We start from the raw sequence: 7,682 nt of genomic DNA on the forward strand, positions 1-7,682 counted from the left end.
GTGATATTGGTAACATTAAACATCAAATCATCACTATCTTATAGCCTAAAAATAAAGGAAATTAATCAGACCTAGAAATATCACTATAAAGCAATCCTTTATTGTTCTGTAAAATTTTATGGAAAGAAGTTTTATGAGCTCCCACAATAAAGAAAAGTCGTCCTTTGCATAAAAACACTTCAAAATCTTCTTAGTATTTATTAATCCTAAAGTTCTTCCTCTACCATAAAAAAAACCCCACAAAGTTAGTGAGGGCATGTGACTTTTAAAATCATTTTTATTGTGTTAGTGGGCACAACCTTATCAAAATTTCCCCTTAAAGATGCATCTAATTCTCACTTTACCCCTAATCTACAGAAATCCCAAAGATTATCAGGAAATATCGTATTTTTACTGATTGTATTTAGTTAAAGAACTTCTAAAGAAGCCTTTAGATATGATATCAGGAGCCACATAAATCTTGAGACAAAGTTTCTATATAACTGGATAAATTCCATCCAGCGTGTTACTGTCAAAAACAACCCACAGCTGCTGCCACAATAAATTCAAGCATCTAGTGTCAAATTGTCCTGTCTGATATACTTCATCTTTCCTTTGTCTTTGAAACTAGTTTCTGCAAGCAATTTTTCACTCATCAGGGTAAATTCAGGTCTCCTAATTTTCAGAACCTGAGCTATTAAGCAACTGCCAATTTGTCTCACCTTCCAGCAACCACTCTCTGCATTACCAGAAGTAACCATGAGTATTTTTAATTTATTTAATTCAATGTAAATTGAAGTGCAACCAGTTTCTCTGTATGGTTATAATACAGTAACATATGTACCTAATATCTTGCCCTATTGATATAGGTGAAATAAACTCCCAACTTGGTATATGTCCAGTATAAGTTTGTGTTCTCTACAATTCAAGAATTCTAGGCACAACAGAGGTTAAGAGCAGAATATATTTATTGTAGAAGAAACCTTCTATCAGAGACAGAGACAGAGAGACAGAGAAAGAGAGAGAGAGAGAGATGTGTCCTGAGTTGGTTGTGGAGGATCCTATCTATGGATTTTGAGAAAGCAAAACCATGAGGTGGGGTGGGTCTAAGGTGATGAAAAATGGGAAATTACAAGGTGGGCATAAAGTAGGACAGGACTAAATTCAACTAAATAAGACTGTGAGTGTAATTATTAAAGAAATGTTGATTAAATGGGGAAGCAACTTACACAAGTGGGAATGAAGCAGAACAGTTTTTCCCTTAAGGAGTGAGTCAGTGGCTCTTCCTGGCTTTTTCAAGATGTTTTAAACCTGTTTAGAATACCAATCACTATTGTTTATCCTTTATTGTAGGGGAAATACATAGCTGCATTAGGTTAATCTTTTTTCTTGAGGTCTGGCCCTCATGGGATGTGTTTGTCTCCCATAGAGTTGTGGTGTATCCTCTGTAAGGCAACAGTTTTTTCAAGGGCCTATCTCTGGCTGTGCTGTGTAAAATATTTCTATCTAACTTAGCTCTCCATGACACTATCAAATTCAGAAGATGTGCTTTCTGATTTTTTCTAGCAGATGTAATGCAAAAATAAACACAGAACATTGAATAAACTGTCTATTTCCAAAGCAACCATGGAAATCACAAGCTGCACAAGATCATAATGTCAAGATAAAAAAGCATATAAAGGATTCAGAAGAACAGATATCAATTCTGAAAATGACTAAAAGAACACTACAGCCAAATTTCATCATTTTATTTGTCTTATCTCTTTGTTTATATTCTAATACCTGAAAAACACAAGTGTTTTTCAATGTTTAAGTTAGCCATATACAAGACAATTTCAAATATTTAAATGATAAACTAGATGGAAATATTTGTACTATAACTATTATATAGATCTTTTGAAAACTGTAAGTAAAAAGAGATGAAGAAGTGGAATGAGTGGAGGAAGAGGATGTAAAATAATTAAGGTATGTTATGTGTGTATACCAACTTCCCATGACGAATATAATTATTATGCACGGCAAACACAAACTAATAAAATTTTTAAAGGTAAGCTATTACAATTATAGCTTAGAAAAATTTATAAAGAAATAGATCATATTTCTAAATATGTTTGTTATTTTATTATTAAGGATATGTCTAATAAATAATAGAATTAAGCAATGCCATGTTATTATAAATAGAATGGGGGCATTACAATTTTATGGACTTCCATAAAGTAATACCTACAACACATGTACCTTTGTCATGTAAACAAGTAATCATTTTCTGATGTGCCTATGTCTGCACACATAGGCACATGTGCACATGAGTAGAAAGATGTGTGGCTGGGGCAGATGAAAAAAATCATAAGGCATCTTCTCCACTTTTCATGAAAAATGCTTAATTTTAGCATGAAAATGTGCCTATGTGAAAGACTGAATCATACATATCTAATACTAGTGACGAAGAAACCCATATGAGTCAGAGTCAACTGAATTTTGAAATGTAAAGATAAGAAAAGCATAAAGGCAAAAATGGGCAATATTCATTCCATGGAAAATAAAGACTCTGTGCTGATGATTTCCTAACATTTACAATCAAATGAACCTAATGTGAAAATATATGTGTCTGTTCCTTTTCAAATGTTAAATTAAATATTTTAACATATTTGTTTTACAGAAACTTCTAAGAGAGATCTTTTTTTTTCTAAGAGAGTTCTAAGGAGCCTTTGAGTAAAAATAAAAATCAAACCCCTTTATTTTCTTCTTTATTTTTCAAGCTGAGATTTGATTTATAGTTCCCTGGGAAGTTTTACAGAAGAGGAGCAATCATTATTGCATTAGGGTTAATGCCAAACCCAAAATTAGAGTCCTCTAGTGCCAGATAGGAAGTCCAGCTCAAAGCTTAAGTCTGTGATTAGACCCTGGTTGGTAAGCCCCGTGTCTCTGCTGGTAACCAAAAGGCTGTCACTAATTACTGAAAATCACCATCCACTTTTGTTCCTCATCCTCCCTGGACACTTTTTGCCAGCCCATGCTATAACTTCCCTCTACCTAGGTCGGTTTTGTGTCACTGTATTCCCCACCCTCATTCCCTTTCTGCAAGAACAAAGTATTAAACTAGTTCTAGATTTAAGTCCTCTTCTACCCAAGGTTTTCGTGCAAGGATCTAGTTTCCCAAAAATTATCATTTACTTCTTGCCTGGACCAGCCCAGCTTCTTTCATATTTAATAATGTAAAGGCCCATTTCTGCTTTCCAGATGGCATCACAACTCACGTATTATGTTCTTATCCCATAACTGTTCAAGGGACATTTTTGAGGTACTTTGCATTTTCTTATGCTGTATCTGTCAGGATTTTGGGGGGCCTTTGCAATAGAGAGAAGACAGCAAGGAGACCAAAAAGAAGAGAGGAGATGACCTATACATAGCTCATGTCCAGGGTTAGGAAGAGGTCCTATAAGAACTTAGTAGGGGGCAGGCGTACATTTTTTCTCTCACAAGGCCCTCAATGGAAGGATATGGCTTTAATCATGCATGCCACTACTTGGGGCCAGGACTTGTTAGCTGTTGGGGTGACCCTGGCTTGGCTGTTTCATGGAAGGATCCGGGGCATGGGGATTCTCTGGAAGGTGCAAGCCGGATTTCTTCACCCCCAGACAATTTCTTGGAATGAGAATTTTCCCCCCCCCAGGAGCTTGTATATCTCCATCATGGTTTGTGGTGTCAGCTGGCTCAATACTTGAAGAGTGCCCAGGTGTTCCATCAGTTGCTCTGCACTTGACAGCCTCAGCAAGACTGAGCTGACACCCTTACTGCCAAGACAACAGGCAATATCAAGCTGGGCTACAGTGCAGCCTAGCTGGTGGGCAATAGGGAAAAGGTCCATGACTTTGGCTTGTTGCTTCTTGTGACCTGTAAGAGTCAGTTCCATGTCCTTGTCTCCACCCAAGAAGCCAATATTTATAATCCCAAAGTTACGTTATAGGAATCCCATCAAGTAGATTCCAATCTACCACTTACAATTCAACTCACGGTGAAAATAAAGACACTAAATTATATTTTCAATCACTGGGGAGTCAAGGGGCTCTAAGTTCATGAACAAAGATGGCTTCCCAGAACAAAGAGAGTGACCCAGGGCCTCATCTGATTTTTATTCAGTGGTGGAGTGGCTTGAGTAGGATTGACTGAGAATTGTGGGAAGAAGGTGACCATTGTGAGTTGAGCTAGGTGGGTGGCCTACATTTACCTCTGCCATATGCAGAGAGAATATGCAGAGAAAGTAATCTGCAGTATAGTATTATGCCATGAAGTTAGCATCTTATGTTTTTTGGGGGGTATGGTGCTTCAGCTTTGATGTAGTCTTTCAAGCTCCAAGAAGTCATAGACTCTATCTTAAGGCTTGATCCCAGCTGATGGCACGGAGCTTTAGCTCTACCATCCTGTATTAGGGAAACATGCATACCACCTTCAAAGACTGTCACCAGCACCTCAGCTGGACCAGTACACCTTGCTTAAGTCCAACTGAAGGATAAACAGAAGTCCTAGACAGCTCTGTACATAATAATATGAGGAAATAGGTTCAGGCTCAGTCAAAATGGAGACAATCGCTCTTCTTTCAAGGAGAGCTGCTCAGATGGTCCGCCACAGCCACCCACACTCTGAACTTTATCCTTGAGCCACTGGTAGCCCTTGATGGTAGCCCCCCAGATATTTGGGATTCACCCATCCAACTTGCTGGTAATGAGTCCACAGGCCAGAGGAGACCAAGTGACTGAGACAATTCTGATCTTGTGGTAGAGTTCAGGCAGTTGCATTTCTGTCTTCTCCCTCTGAAACAGGTGGTGCTCTGCTTGTTCACACACAGGAGGAATTACGTTGAACTGTCTGGCTATGGAGTAGGCCTCAATTTCTTCGGCCTCCCATTGGAATATCCACCACTATAGGGTTCGGCCCTGTTTGACAACATACATCATGGCTTGCACAATTTCCTCCACAAGGCTGTTAGGGTCAAGGAAATTGGCAAAGACTATGTCTATGTTTCCTAGCTAGAGGTTCCAAAGAATCTTTGCAAGTGTCCAATGATGTGTTTGCTACTTAAACCTCGCTCATTTTCTGTTTGTTCTCTTCTCAAAAATCTTGACCGTGATAACGTAGCTTGATCTTGTGCCTGAGGATTTTGCCTAGGGTCTTTTCAGCCTTTCCTGTTGCATACACTTCTGCATTAACCAGGTTTATATCATGCTCATAGACTACTGTCCGCATACCCTCTGCTGTCTCATCTAAGATCTGAGAACCAAATGTGACCCAGGTACCCAGTCTGACAGGACACCCAAAGACCAGACTTTCCTAAGTTCCTGTATTTCATGCCAGTGCTTTTCCTTTGCTCTTTCAGAGGGCTCTGCAGGCACTGGGAGTCTTGGAACCAGAGGGGCTCGGGTCCCCCACCCTTTGGAGGGTTCCTGTACCCCGTGCCACTAGTTGGCCCACCATTACTGTCCCCCAGGGTCCGCATAGGTAGTCTTCAGTGCTCTGGCTTCAAAAGTTCTGCTCAGTATGTGATAGACACCTGCATGCCTGCTGGCCAGGGAGGAGGCTCTGAGAGGGCAGGGAAGCCCAAAGGGCAGACACTCTGGGTGGTGGTGGGGTGAACCCTGGGAAAGAGGGAAGACTGAAGAGGCTGTGGCAGGAGTCGCCAGACCTCTTCTCTTTTACAGGGCATCTAATTTATGCTCTCACATCCTGATGTTTCTACTACTGAGAATGCTTCAACTGGCACCACAAATTTTATATTTAGAGGATGCAGCTTATAACAGTTCTTCAGATTAATTACTAACTAAATCTCATTCGAAATTAATTTTAATAACAAAGTTCTGACACCATCAGAAAGTTAGAGCTTTGCCTCGAAGTTTTTATTGCATTTCACCATTAATTCTAGACCTGCAATAAAATTATGAGTAATTCACTTTGCTCTCTGATTTTTATTTGTTCAGAGCCTAGGAAATAAATTATTATGGACAGAGCTGGAATCTAGAATAGGTTTAGCTTAGAGGACAATCCAGGATTACTCCCCACTTCATTTTTATTGATGACACAAATTTCACAAATTTGAGAAAGAAATATACTTTAGTTGTATCTTTACCAGTATAGGTTTGCAATACACAGTAATTGCATTTGACTTAGGAATTGGTGTACATCCTTATGAGAACATAATTTTACATCCACATTTCCATCCTGCCTTTTTATCTCTCTTTACTCAGATTCCCTTATCATCTCTACAAAGACTGCTTTCCTGAATTTTGTCATCTATCTTTTAGTATGGTCTTTAAATTATTTGCATTTTTTATTTCTCATATAAAACAAAGCATACAATATTTAACCTTCAGTGTCTATTTTATTTCACTTAGTGATACATGGGGAAAAACAACCTCAAAACTTCCTGGATTTCCATTTTGAGTAGTTGTTCTCTAAACGTGAAGAATGAGTTTTATGTACAATGTTGGTTAAGAGCAAAATATATTTAATGAGGGAAAAAGTCATTTGTTTGAGAAGGACAAAAAGGATCCTGAATGGGCTGCCAAGAACACTTCCTTTTCTAGGAATTTTTGTGGAGGAAATCCATGATATAAGATGGGTATAAAGTGAGAGAAATGTGAACTATCAAGGTGGCCATAAGATGGGGAAAAACTATGGTCAACCAATAAGATTATAATTGCTCAGGTAAAACTGATTAAATTGTGAGCGAATGGGCAGAAAATCATGTAATAAGCCGGCATTCATACAGAATAGTGTCTATTCCTATAGGAGTTTGGGTTAGTGGTTCCTTCTGGCTTTCTCAAGGTGATGTATACCTATTAGAATATCAGTCCCTGATGTTTATTCTTAGTATGTGGGTGTGTTTGTTTTACATTTTGTATTGAGGCCTGCTCCACAGTTGGAGGTATCTTTCCTCCCAAAGTTGCAAGATATCTAGTATTTTGCACTGCCTTCTTTGAGAGTACAACCCTATCTGACTGCATATAATATTTTAATCTGACTTAGTTGCCTTTGACATTAGTATTGTGGTCTTGAATTAGTGCTTTTCGTACAAATGACTCATATTTATCATCTTTATAACTTATTAGTAATCCACTCTGTATGTTTACCGCATTTTCTTCATCTATTCTCTGTTGCTATACATATAGGCCCCTTCCAGCTTTGAACAACTATCATTGTGCCACTATAAAAGTAAGTGTGTATGTGCCTCTTATAATGTAATATCTTTAACCTTTATTAGGTACAGGGTCGGCAGGGTCTAAAGGGTCTCACTACACAGAGCAGACTGATAGTGATTCTCCTGTTTTCAGCCTGTCAAGTGGTGGGATTACAGCCACACACCACCATGCCCAGTCTCAATCACGCTATCAGTGTGCCCCAGGGGCAGGGTCAGCACAGCATGCTGGGGATCAAACCCCAGCCACTGTATTCTGCTTAAGCAAGCTATTTAGTCTGCTGAGCTATCTGGCCAGTCTGTCTTTAACTCCTTAGATATAATAGCTAAAGGGGCTATGGCTAAATCAAATGTAATTTTCATGTTAAGTTTTCTGAGGATCTACATGCTAATTCAGAATGGTTGTATTAGTTTATTTTCCCGTGAGCAATATATAATTATTGTTTATTCCTCACAACTTCAGTAACATTTGTTGTTTTACTAGATCTTGATGATAGCCATTCTTTCTGGAATA

The 7,682-nt window shown here is 38.6% G+C and overlaps 1 pseudogene; it reads right to left on the reverse strand.

The window, feature by feature from the left end:
* Positions 1 to 3,607: 3,607 nt before the first annotated feature.
* Positions 3,608 to 5,473, reverse strand: LOC101566342 (annotated as a pseudogene).
* Between the last annotated feature and the right edge of the window lie 2,209 nt (positions 5,474 to 7,682).

This window comes from Octodon degus, unplaced genomic scaffold (assembly GCF_000260255.1).
Source record: "Octodon degus isolate 3935 unplaced genomic scaffold, OctDeg1.0 scaffold00117, whole genome shotgun sequence".
Classification (NCBI taxonomy): domain Eukaryota; kingdom Metazoa; phylum Chordata; class Mammalia; order Rodentia; family Octodontidae; genus Octodon; species Octodon degus.